The sequence below is a fragment of the Raphanus sativus genome, chromosome 6, assembly GCF_000801105.2.
Source record: "Raphanus sativus cultivar WK10039 chromosome 6, ASM80110v3, whole genome shotgun sequence".
NCBI lineage: Eukaryota > Viridiplantae > Streptophyta > Magnoliopsida > Brassicales > Brassicaceae > Raphanus > Raphanus sativus.
In genome coordinates this window covers 17,180,678-17,193,621 of record NC_079516.1, presented here as the reverse complement: position 1 = coordinate 17,193,621, position 12,944 = coordinate 17,180,678, and the positions used below count along the sequence as shown (strand labels likewise).

Genomic DNA, 12,944 nt, shown 5'->3' with positions numbered 1-12,944 from the left:
ATTTTCTAATTATGTTTAATATATTTAATTTGGTTAATAAATGGTTAGTTTTAGGATTATGAAAAAATATTATACTATAGAAATAATTTGGTGATGGTTTTATAATGAGATAACCATGATAATTTTTGTTCCGTTTTGGGAATTTTCTCAACAGAAAATAAGAGTAAAATCAGCTATAACACAGATCGCACCAAAAATCGAACTCAATTTTATTGGTCTTTGCTACGTTGTCTGTCTCATAAGAATATCAAAAGAAAAGTAAATAAAAACAGAAAAAGATGAAGCATTTAAACCATGCCCGATTCTGCACTAAGCCCATATAAAAGATACATCAAGAGATCTATACCCTCAGTTCGACGGCAATCAATATATTCTATTGGCCAAAAGTCACCACAAATTTTCTTATGCAAGTCGGCGTATGGGTATCCCGTATGATTCTTCCACTCTCCCCAAAGCTGAACATAACCTCGAACTTTGTCTTGTAGGAATAATGAACGGGCCATGTAATCGGTAGATGCCGACATCGAGTATTTTGCATCTGCTTCTCTTCGCCATCCTCGAACTATGTCTCTAAAAATACTGAAATAGTCAATCTCTGACTTATTTAGACCGATTCCTTTTTGTTCTCGGAGGTCGGATCAGCTGGCCTATAATATGCGGTGGATATATCAACCAAAAGGAAGAGGATGAAGAACTTTGTGACCACAGACATTGTTGGAGAGAAAGGTTAGTTTTTTAAAATTCAAGCCTGATGATAGAGGTTTGTGTTTATATATAAACAGCTTGTTGAATTGAATCCTTTTTCTAGGCCTGGGCATTTTACCCGGATCCGAAGACCCGACCCGAAACCGACCCGAAAAAACCTGGTCCGGGTAGGAACCGATCCGATCAAATTACCCTATCGGGTCTTGTTGTAGAGGACCCGCGGGTCTTGGACCCGACCCGACCCGAACCCGAAACCCGACGGGTACCCGAATTAATAATGTAAATTAAATAAAATGAATTTAGGGGGAGTCGAAGACGGGTTATTTGCCTACATAACAAAGGGATCAGCCATTAGTAGACAATCAATTATTGATCAATCTCGCATAGTTTAGTATATATACACATTTTAATATAATAAAGACACAAATTTTAAATAAAATATCAAATATTTTCGGATATATTAATATTTTCAGATGCTTTTAAGGTATTTTTAGATATTTTTTAGGTCGAACCCGAACCGAACCCGACCCGAACCTGACCCAGAACCGAACCGATAAATTCTAATTACCCGAATGGGTCCAACTATATAAGACCCGATCCGACCCGAACCCGGTACGACCCGAACCGACCCGGAACCGAAAATTTGAAATTATCCTATCGGGTCCTAAACTCGTAGACCCGAAAGACCCGGAGCCGAAAGGACCCGGTTCGAACCCGACCCGACGATCCGAATGCCCAGGCCTACCTTTTTCAGTGAGGATTAGGGTTTTTGGATTTTGACTAAAATTATTAATTCTGTTTGTTTAGAAAGGTTATTACTTTTTTAATTAGGTTTCACAAAAGGTAAGAAAAAACGAAATAACGAAAACGTAGTAATTATCTTGATCCCCAAAATTCATTGATACAACCACTTTAAAACTATCATTATATGGCTATTTTAGTCTTGCAGTTTTACCGTTTTTCTTTATTATCACTTTCCATTAAAAATTAAAGTTTAATTATTAGGCTTATAACCCTAACTAGATCCTGACCTGCCGGTTATTTTACTTTTAAAATTTGTTTTATTTATACTAATTGATGTATTTCTAATAGTTAGTTGTATTATATTGTATAGTATATGTGTTCTTGTTGACAACATACTTTATTACTGATATTTAGTATATAGAGAAAGTGAAATAAAAATATGAAGACAATGATGCATTATCATAAGAAATATAAAAATAAATTTTGTCAATTTTAAAAATTTAAATATGAAAAATAAAGAATTATAAGTTATTATGATATATAAATTAAAAAATTAGATATGATATTGTACATAATTTATTTATTAAACGGCTATGAAATTCTACATATTTAAATTTTGATTAATTTTTTATAATAATATTTAAATTTATTAATGATATTAAAATAGTTACAATTTAATTAAAGGCTTCAGTTTGTGATAAATAGATAACTATTTGGGTAAGTGTTATAAAAAAGATAACTATTTGGATCATTTAGATTTGAAAAAGGCTCATTATTTTAAAAGCCCATATGTAACAGATTTTTTTTAAAAAAAAACTGTTTGTAAACTTGGAAATATCAGTGTTGACTTTCTGCAATTGAACACAATAACAAATACAATGTTGACTCTTGGTTGGGGTATATAATCATTCCATATTTTTGGTGATTAACCAAAGATTTTCCGCAATTGAAGGTATTCAGTTTATGAATACAATTTATGACTAGGATTTTTTTTTTTGTCAACGCCCATTTTCAAGATCAAGTCGTAGTCAGTCTTGAGACGTTTCTAAGAGACGCTCTATCCGGCTGGGTTTGATCAATATGGAAAAAAAGAACACCATTACTTCTAGTTTCCTTGGCGAGGAAATGTGCACGTAGGTTTCTTTATGAATAGGATTTGTGAATCTGATTTTCTATATATTGATAATGATTAAATAATTAAGATTTTGAGTATATACGGATCAAATATTGGTTGTAAACAGGATCTTCTTTATTAATGAAAATTTAATTATTTTTATAGAAAAAATTAGGGCTGGTTTTATAGATTTTGAGAAATTTAAAGTATATAATTAATTTTAATTTTTTAAAATAATTTAAATGGTTTATCCGAACTCGAATCGAACCCGCAAAAATCCGAACCGAATCTGAATCAAAATTTAGAAATATTCGAATGGGGTTGAAATCTTTAATCCCAAAAACCCAAATCCAAACAAACCCGAACCGAATCCGAATGGATACCCGAACACCCACTCCTAATCACTATTATATATCATATTTGTGTCATCATATAATTAATCGTGTTTTATATGTACAATTATATAAGTAATCATATAATTAGTAGTATTTAATATGTAACATCATATAAATAATAGCATATATTATATTTTTTGAAATTAATGTGAAATATAAAAACCCTAATTTAAGTTGGTATATGAAATTATACTTTGTATTGTATTTTCTTATATTATTGAAAACGAATTTTAATAATGGTTATTGGAAATATTTTAGTAAAAATAAAATTTTGAATATATGTATATTTTTGAATAAATTTTGATATAAATCAACTTTTAAGTTATTATTATGATTTGAAAATATATCTATTAATTATTATTTTGATTTGAAAAATATATATAAAGTTTAAATTTTGTTTTATGATTATTTTAGATAAAAGATGTTTTTAGATAATTAAATTAGCTTTCTTTCTTAATATTTTAAAACGGGTCCAAATAAATAGTTTATTATAATATAATGAATTTCCAATTTTTTAATAATATAAGTCTATTACTTTTTTCTTAATATATTGATATAAATGTTTTCAAACAACATTATATTCTTTTTTAATATTGTTATTCATTTATCTAAACAAACATATTTTTTTAATGTTATTCATGTTTCCAAATAAATCTCTTTTTTAAAACTACTATTTATGTTTCCAAACAAACTTATTTTTTAAACTGTTATCCATGTTTCCAAACAAACATAATTTGTATTTCAATTTTAATAATATAGATTACTGCAATAAATATTCTCTTAGTAACAAATCAAACCAAACAAAAGAAGAAAAAAGAAAAAAACTAAAGTCTTTTTTTTTTGAACAACCGGATTTATATTAAAATTGAAAGGAAAATGTGCGAAAATAAAAGACAATAAAGTTCAGGCCCAAAAAGAGCTAGCTCAGAGGAAAACAAGAAAAAACAGAGTGGGCCTTAAGGGCCCCTTTTGTTAAAACATCTGCTATGCTGTTTTGGGAACGAGATACATGCAGGAAGGAGATGGAAGCAAAGCCAGCGGAGAGATTCTTGATGTCCTGGAGGATCCTATAGGTCTCTTTGATTTGGCTTTTGGTTGAGATTGCTCTGATGAGCGTTGCGCAATCGGAGTGGAACACGATGGAGGGAAGTCCTAACCCTAGGGTTTCTATGATTCCTTGACGAAGGTCTAGTGATTCAGCCATGAGGGGAGAGGCTACGTTGTTGTTGAAGTGCCAGGCGATGCCTACTCGATTTGAGAGACCGTCCCACGCTGCGTCTACGAAACAGGAGGTGATCGAGGGGAGAGTGGAGCTTTGCCGTTGACCTGAGATCCTTGGTAAGTTTTGATTTCTTCTCGGTTGAACCACAGTTTGTCCTTGATCCCATTCTAGTGCCGATGAGAGACCTTTTTGTTATTACCTCTGTTGGTTGAGCCGTTTTGTCCTCAAAGATTAGTTTGTTTCTTGCCATCCACAGGGACCATCATATCCACGGAAGTATTGGTACTCTAATGCCAGTAGGCGGGAGGCAGAGAGCACTTCTGAACTGGGTCTTGAAATTCGATGCTTCAGCTAGGTGAACTGATGCATTAAGCGGAGTGAGTCGCCACACCTCTTTGGCAAAGGGATATTGGAAGAACAGGTGGATCGCAGACTCCTCCTTCTTACAGCGGGGGCAGACTGCATAGTGCAGCAGAGTTCATCCCCTCGGCATTGGAACTCCACTCCTAAAGGTAAAGCTCCCTGTATTATTGACCGCATGAAGAGTTTAAGTTTTGGTGCCGTCTTTGAAACTTTTCTTGTGGCAATACTTTTCGGTAAGCACTATAGCTAGTAAGCAACTTGGTGTAGACAGTATTTTCCATGCGGTTTTTGCCAGTAGTGCTTGATTAAAAAGTTGTATATCTCTCAAGCCAGACAAAACTAAAGTCTCACAGTACTTTTTTAAGTGTTGAGCTCATTTCTTTTCTTGACTCATTTTTTGAGATCGAAAGATGTCAACTTTTTTCTTTATTCTTCTCAATTCTGCATCAGGATCTTACTGTGTCTTCTTATTCGATTCCTAAAAAAAAAAGATCAAAACTTTCAATTGAAAAAAAAAACACTGTAAGTTTCTCAAAGTCGGGATGCCTTTACTCTTCAATTCACCACAATCCACAAACCCTTAACTGGTTCCAAGAGAAAGAGATTAACTTTGTGGTTTAATTTCGAAGCCTGGACCCAAGAACCCAAACCAACACCAAGTACCAAACTTATTGAACCCACCACTACAGCAGGACGCAGCTGAGATTAAGGATTACAGATACTATTATAGCTTCTTTCTCACATCGTGCTCTTCTATAGCATTTCCAAACCTCAATGATTTCGCTTTCGCAACAAGAAACCCCTGAAACTCTAGTAAGTGAAATGAAATGATTGTCAAGAGAAAATTTGTTGAATGGGAACGCACCTAGAGTTCTGGATCAATAGAGAGGACTATCTGGAAAAAGAAATCGGTTGCTTAAGTAAAGATGAGCCAAGATTGATTATACTCTAAAACATCCAACCTTAAGGGAAGTATGCAAGTTTCCCTAAACTTTTGAAATTGGAGGAGACGTCGCAGTAAACAAAACCCATCACAGTTCTTTCTGCATTTGGCTCGGCTGATGGATGTTTTGGAGAAAGGGAGCGTAATAACAGAAGTTGCAGAACAACTTACAAAAACATTATCAATTTTCTTCACCACAATGACGACCAGTTTACTTTTTGTTTGTTTATGTGTTGATGTAAGAAAGAGTAATGAAGAAACCAATGGAATTAGTTTCAAACAAGAAGTGATGGGAGCAGTGAGCACTACTGAAGTAGCTTTAAAGCCTTTAATTAAGCTTCTGTTATATTCACTTACTAAGTTAAGATGAATGAAGAAGGAAGCTTAGCATTTTACCTTTAAAAGAGGTTTTTTTTTCACTAAAAAAAGATGAATGAAGATGGTTCTTACATTATAAATGTTACATACCTTTACATGAAACTGAATTTGTTACATATTAGTACATTATAGCTTGCCAAATTTTTAATTAAAAACATGTAATTCATAGGAAAAAGACTCGATATGACTAATTTTCTGTATAACTAGGATATGATCCGCGCCTTGCGCGGAGTGAAAGGAATAATAAATAGTTTTACGCAGATAATATTTAAATATATATATAATAATAATACATATACGTAAACATGGAGAAATTTTAATATACAATTATTAAAATTCACACGTAAATATTATATATAGTATGTAGGCGTAAAATATGATAAAAATTGTAAAAAGGAGAAGACAAAAATATGCATTAGAGAATACAAATATTCCACATCATATCTTATATTGAAAAGTTGAGGGTCGACATATTTGAATAAAATAAAATTATAGTATGAGTTTGTGTTCATAAAAAAATAAAAGAATCTATCTAAAGTTTGGAATGAGTCTTTCACTTAAAAATAAGAAGACTTAGTTTGATTATTATAAAGTATGTCAAATTCCGAAAAATTATTAAACCGTAATCTTTTTCCATATTTAGACAATTATTGATAATTGCGATCAATTATAATTATTAGGAATGTTTGTATGGTAAGTATATATACGAAATTTGAATGTTATTGATCTACTCACCCTTGATGTATTTTCCCTATTAATTTAGTTTTTAAAAATAATGATACAATCCATTTGATAATTATGTATCGTGAATCTTCTGTATTCTTATAAATGACCAAAAAAGTATATACATGATTCTGGTATACTATTTTTTAATAATAATATGCTAAAATACATAGAATCCCCTTTGTACATAAGTATATACGTGTTTCATATTTGTCTGCTTTTAATTTGTATCAAGAATGGTTTAATGTATTTTTATGTTAGCATATTAAATGTTTTAGATTTCAAAAAAACTATGTCACCGCTGAATGTATATATATACAAACATGGCATGTGCTTAGTCAATAGACTCAACACGCATTCACTCGGCATTAACTTTTTTTTTTTTTGTCACTCGGCATTAACTAAACATATTGATTCTACATGATTGATTCACATTTATTCCATTAATAAACGTATTGATTCGGCATTAACTAAAAACATCTAATCTAATTAAAAGTGAAGTACAAATTAGAAATAATCCTTATTTTACCTAAAATACTACAAGACTATGCCACTACCTTATTTTCATTAAAAAACATTAAATAAGTAGCCTAAATCAGTTGAAACACTCAAACAAAAATCTCGAGTCTCCTTAACTAACCATATCTCGGTTATATTTCCTACTGCCGATAGGAACTCCAATCTATCAATTATTCCTTTTTTTTTGGCAGCTATCAATTATTCAGATTACATCTATTTTTAAGTTATCACATTGACCAACCAAAACAATATCAATTTTTTTCGAACACAATCTTTATTTAAATAAACATGAAATATTCATTTCCTATATATTAACATAAAATTTGGAAATATGTCGTTTGTTTCATTAATTTACACTAGATTTTGACCCGCACGCCCGTGCGGGTACATATTTTTATAAAATATATTACTATTTATTTTTCATATCAATATCAGAGTTCGACAAAAAAACCCGAATCGAAAAAATCGAACCGATCCCGATCCAAAAGAAGTAACAAATCCGAACCGAAATTGATTAAATATCCAAATTATTCAAAATTTTAGTATTTACAGAAGTTAAACCGAATTTGATTTGAACCAAAGTATTCTGGATACCCTTATATTTGATATATATATATATATTATTTTAGATTTAATATATATAAAAACATCCAAAATATATATGGTTCTTTTTTTAAGTTGGTTTAAATAAATGAAAAATATATATAAATAGTCCAATGTAAATATCTAAAATAGTTAAAGTATACTCAAAACACCAAAAATACTTTAAAATAATTATTGATTCTCTATCCAAAAATCTAAATCAGACCAATTTATATGTTAAGTTTAGGTATTCTGATACATGTTACTCAAATTTATATGTAATATATTATTTTGTTTATAGATTTTGAGAAATTTAACGTATATAATAAATTTTAAAAATAATTTAAATGAGTTATCCAAACTCGAACGAACCCGCAAAGATTTGAATCGAATCCGAACCAAAATTTACAAATATCCTAATGGAACTGAAATCTTTGACCCCAAAACCCCGAAACCCAAACAGACCCGAATCAAACATGAATGGGTACCCGAACGCCCACCCCTAATTCACAATCTATTTTTTCTATTAAAAAACAGTGTAAACATATAACTAATATTATTTTATACGTACTATAGTATAAATAATCACATATATTATATTTTAAATTTAATGTGAAATATAAAAATCATAATTTAAGTTGGTATATGAAATTTGACTTTGTATTGTATTTTTGTTATATATATTAAATACATTTTTAATAATGTGTATTGAAAATATTTTAGTAAAAATATATTTTGAATATATTTTGAATCAATTTTTTATATAAATCAATTTTAAATTATTTGAAATATTTATATAACATTTAAATTTTGTTTTATGATTATTTTATACAAATGATATTTTTAGATAATTAAATTAGTTCATTTTATATTTTAAAATTTGTCCAAATAGATAATTTCTCATAATATAATAGATTTCTAATTTTTCTTAATAACATAATTTTTTTAATATACTGCTATATATGTTTCCAAACAACATTATATACTGCTATTCATGTTTTCAAACAAACATCTTTTTAAACTGTTATTCATATTTTCAAATAAACCAATTTTTTTTAAAACTGTTATCCAAGTTTCCATACAAACATCTTTTTAAAATTGTTATTTTTTTTTTCAAATAAGCCTAATTTATACTTCATTTTCAATAATATAGATTTTAAAGATTTTATGTAAACTTAATCTTCTCTTTTTGCTGGTGGTGCAAGCGGTGTGATCTGGCACGTTAGTTGAATTACCATCTTAAGAGACGGATGCTCCATTTGTCTCTATATTGATAATCTTTTTCTATAAATATTGGTTTAAGATTTATAAAAGCATTCAGTAAATATTGAAAATATGGAGATATATTTTCAAAGTGGTTAGATTTTTGTGATGTTTGGAAATCATATCTCGAGAACTGGATAGTAAGTAAGCTTGAATGATTAATATACAGTGTTTAACTTATTCGGATGTTAAATGATCTGAACATTACTACTCCAGCTGAGAAAATATTTCTCTTAAAGTACAGAATCACAAGATACACTGTAACAAAACTGACTTCCAGTTTTTCTCGGCCAAGAGATAGTTGCAGTTGTTAGAACCGTTCCTGCCGCCGTTTCTCAACCCTCTTCTTCAGGGATGAACCAGTAAAAGGAATTGAAGAAGAAATCTCCAGAATAAACACTGAGATGTGATCAATGATTTTAGTTTCTGGTAAAAACCCCTGATGTGATGATTAAAGTCCATTGAAGGCTCATGTGTAGGTAAGTAAGGTAAACTATTTGGTCTCCATAGTTTCATATCCCTGGATGGTGGTGAGAACTTTTCAGAAGGTGATGTTTCTGTAGATTCAAAACCAACACTGATCCCATTCAGAAGAAATCTATGGTGAACTGAAACATGACGGTTCAGAGTGTGGATTCCGACATCTCATTCCCAACATAGTAAAGCTCTATCTTGCAGACAGAGGAAGCTACTTGTCATATTCCAATATGAAACAGAATATAGCTAAGATAACTGCAAACAAACAAACAAACAAACAAACACTGTAAATAACTAAGAAATTAGTTAATGGTCCTCTAAACTAAAAAAGATTCAAACCTTTAATAAATAAAAGCACAAAAAATCGTACAATCATGGAGATAGTACAGAGGTTTCTCCAAATAACTAACAAACTGGTTTATGTCAAAACTTAAAGATTTAAAACCTCTGGTACCTTAAAAAGACTCAAACTTTCCAGATCAAAGAGAGATGATCACATACAACGCAGCTTCTCGACGCAACATAGCACTGGCACTCCTGCCACCTCGCAAACGTGCACGGAGAATTCAAGCCGGAGCTTGGGAATCACCGGAGACCAATCTCATCGGATGAAGAGCAACCAACATAGCTTAATTCAGAAATCAGAAGTGATTGAGAAGCTGTCGAGACAAACACTTCCGACGAAGGGGAAAAATTCTTGAGTCAGTCCAAGCCACCAGGATCCAAACACATCTAATAGCTTCCAAACCACTTAGGCAAGCACTATTCACCTTTTAAGTGCCAGTGATAGGGGAATCAAATTATCAAATCTGAGAATCAAATTTCAACTGAACCAAAATCAAAGTCGGAAGAGCGAATATCAAAAGAAAAATCAAACGAAACTAAAGAAAAAGAAAACTGAAAAAAACGGTGAAAAGCCAGCCGTCACCATCAGTGAAGAGCAACAATAAAGCTAGACTCTGAAGCGGGCTAAATCGGTGCTGTAAAAGCCACCGTTTGCTAGAGGCGGAGACTGACCATCGTGGGAGACAGATGCCGGAAAAGAATCAGCGACTTTTTTTTTTGTCACGAGAATCGGCGACTTTCTCTGAAAGATAAAAAGAGATAAAAGAGAGATCGAAAGCTTAACCCATGTTTCGAGTTATTTCACGTTTAGAAGAATCAAATTAAGTTAGATGATTTTTAATGTTATAAAACGACTGTGTTTAATACCAGTGGCATAAAAAATTAAATATTGAAGAAAAGTTAGGGCCAAATACAATCTGTACTTCCCCTTTAATAGTTTACTAGATTTTGACCCGCGCTTTTGAAGCGCGGGATATTTTACGATGAAAAATTTCACTAATAATTTAACAAATATTTTGGTTATTTTTAAAGAGTGTGTATTTAAAATATTTTTGCATTTAAATCAGTATTTTTAAATTCAACCCGATTGTGATTATACCGGTTAATCCGGAGATCTGACAATTCAATTTATGTTTTTAAAATATTCATATTAAAAAATCACTAAAACCCGAGACTAACCGATTGAACTGATGGATGACCGATATGTTATCTAATTGGATTTAAATTGTAATAGTTTCATAATTGTAATCTTATAATCGAAATTTTAAAGTTTACTATTTGTAATTTATGAAATTATGACGTTTTTACAAAAATTTTAAAGAGAAAATGATATATATAAAATAACTAAGATTAATTATTGTATTATTTGGAAACATTGATAGTAGTATAAAAATATATGTTTAGAAACATTGATAGTAGTATAAAGAAATAAGTATATTGTTTGGAAACATGGATAGTAGTATAAAGAAAGAAACATTAGTGACTTAATGTATGTTAACTATAAAGTATAAATGTGTATTTAATTTATAAAACTACAAAATAAATGTTAGGTCCAACAGAATGTTTCTGTTTTAATAAGATAGAAGATTACCTTCTATCCACATGCCGATTTATACGAAACTAATCAGTTATAGAATACTAAATATAAAAAAATTCCAAAAGGTAAACCATCAATACTATTAAAACAGAAGGCCCTTTTTTGAAGTGCCCTTCTTTTTAAAAGTATTTACAGATCTTTGCCACTGCATTATTTAAAACATATGATTTTTATTAAAATCCTAAACAAATCTTTTTAATTATAACAAAATCTATTTAATCTAACAATATTTAATTTAAACTTTTTAAATAATCAATCGAAAATAGATACTCATATTTTAACTAATCCTTAATTTTAGGATTGATTTGTTTGTTACATTATTTTTCATCTATTTTGAAATCTTAAAAATACTTTTAGCATCTGAAATTAATTTATAATTACAAAATACGTGAAAAATATTTTCAAAATTTTTAATTATTTATATGTGTTGCACTTATCATTTAAATTACTACATAAATATGAATTTTTAATTTGAAACAAAAAAGTACAAAGAACTTATTTGATAAATAAATTTGTAAACTTCAAACATACTATTTAACAGCTACTCATAATACTGATACATATTATAAAATCATAGAAATAATTATTCTCTAAATCAATATGACATTAATTTGCTAAATATATGCGCTTAGAAATTATAATTTTACATAAATTTTAAATAGTTTTAAAATCAATATTTAAAAATATCTAAATTAAATTAAATTTCCAAATCAATCTACAATTAATGAGTACAATTTTTTCAGTTATTATTTACAGGTTTTTCCGTTAAACATGTAAATATTTATCGAGTACAAACAGGTCTTACAAATACATTTTTCATTTCTATTGTGATCTAAAAATGAGTAAATAATTTTATCAGAAAAATCAATACTATTAAAACATAAGGGACATTTTTAAAACCATCTTGAAGTTTTGAAGTATTTATAACTCCATGCCATTGATATATTTTTAATATACTTTTTATTTAAATCAAAACTAAATCTATTTAAACTTAACTAAATCTACTTAATCTAACAATAGAATCTCATACTTAAACTAGCCCTTAATTTTAGCACGAAATTGTTTATTGTATATTGTTTTTTTCTATTTTATAAACCTAAAAATATTTCAATATATTTTTAATATACGAATTAAATTATTATTATTAGAAAATGTGAAAATATTAATATCTTAAAATATTTATGTATTGCAGTTATCATTTAAAATGGCCACATAAATGTTAATTCTTACGTTATCTGATTCATATTTTGGTTTTATAATTAACCTTTCAAATATATAATATAACATTAGTTTTAATTTGTTTTTTTTTTTACAAGAAACGACCAAAATTAAAATTGAGATCAATATATATGATTTAGGCAATTTTGTTTTTTAAAAAAATCAGTTAATTTAATACGGTCACAATTTAAATCATTGTATATTTATTTAATAAAAAGAAAATATTTAAATATTTAGGATTTATCAACCATACATCAACATAACTTATATCTCAGACCAAAAATTTAGGATTTATCAACCATACATTAATTTATTAAATATTTTACATAGACATTAAATTTATAAATTAACAAAGC

The 12,944-nt window shown here is 29.2% G+C and overlaps 2 long non-coding RNA genes and 1 pseudogene across 2 annotated transcripts; 1 reads left to right on the top strand and 2 right to left on the bottom strand.

The window, feature by feature from the left end:
• Positions 1 to 227: 227 nt before the first annotated feature.
• LOC108811150 (uncharacterized) lies at positions 228 to 776 on the bottom strand (annotated as a pseudogene).
• Positions 777 to 3,447: 2,671 nt separating this feature from the next.
• LOC130496804 (uncharacterized) lies at positions 3,448 to 4,974 on the top strand. Its single transcript, XR_008935956.1, has 2 exons — positions 3,448 to 4,296; positions 4,437 to 4,974. It is a non-coding gene; the product is annotated as an uncharacterized LOC130496804 (long non-coding RNA).
• A 4,111-nt stretch (positions 4,975 to 9,085) lies between these two features.
• LOC108838417 (uncharacterized) lies at positions 9,086 to 10,715 on the bottom strand. Its single transcript, XR_001947521.2, has 2 exons — positions 9,883 to 10,715; positions 9,086 to 9,683 (listed from the first exon to the last, which is right to left on the bottom strand). It is a non-coding gene; the product is annotated as an uncharacterized LOC108838417 (long non-coding RNA).
• Positions 10,716 to 12,944: the final 2,229 nt, after the last annotated feature.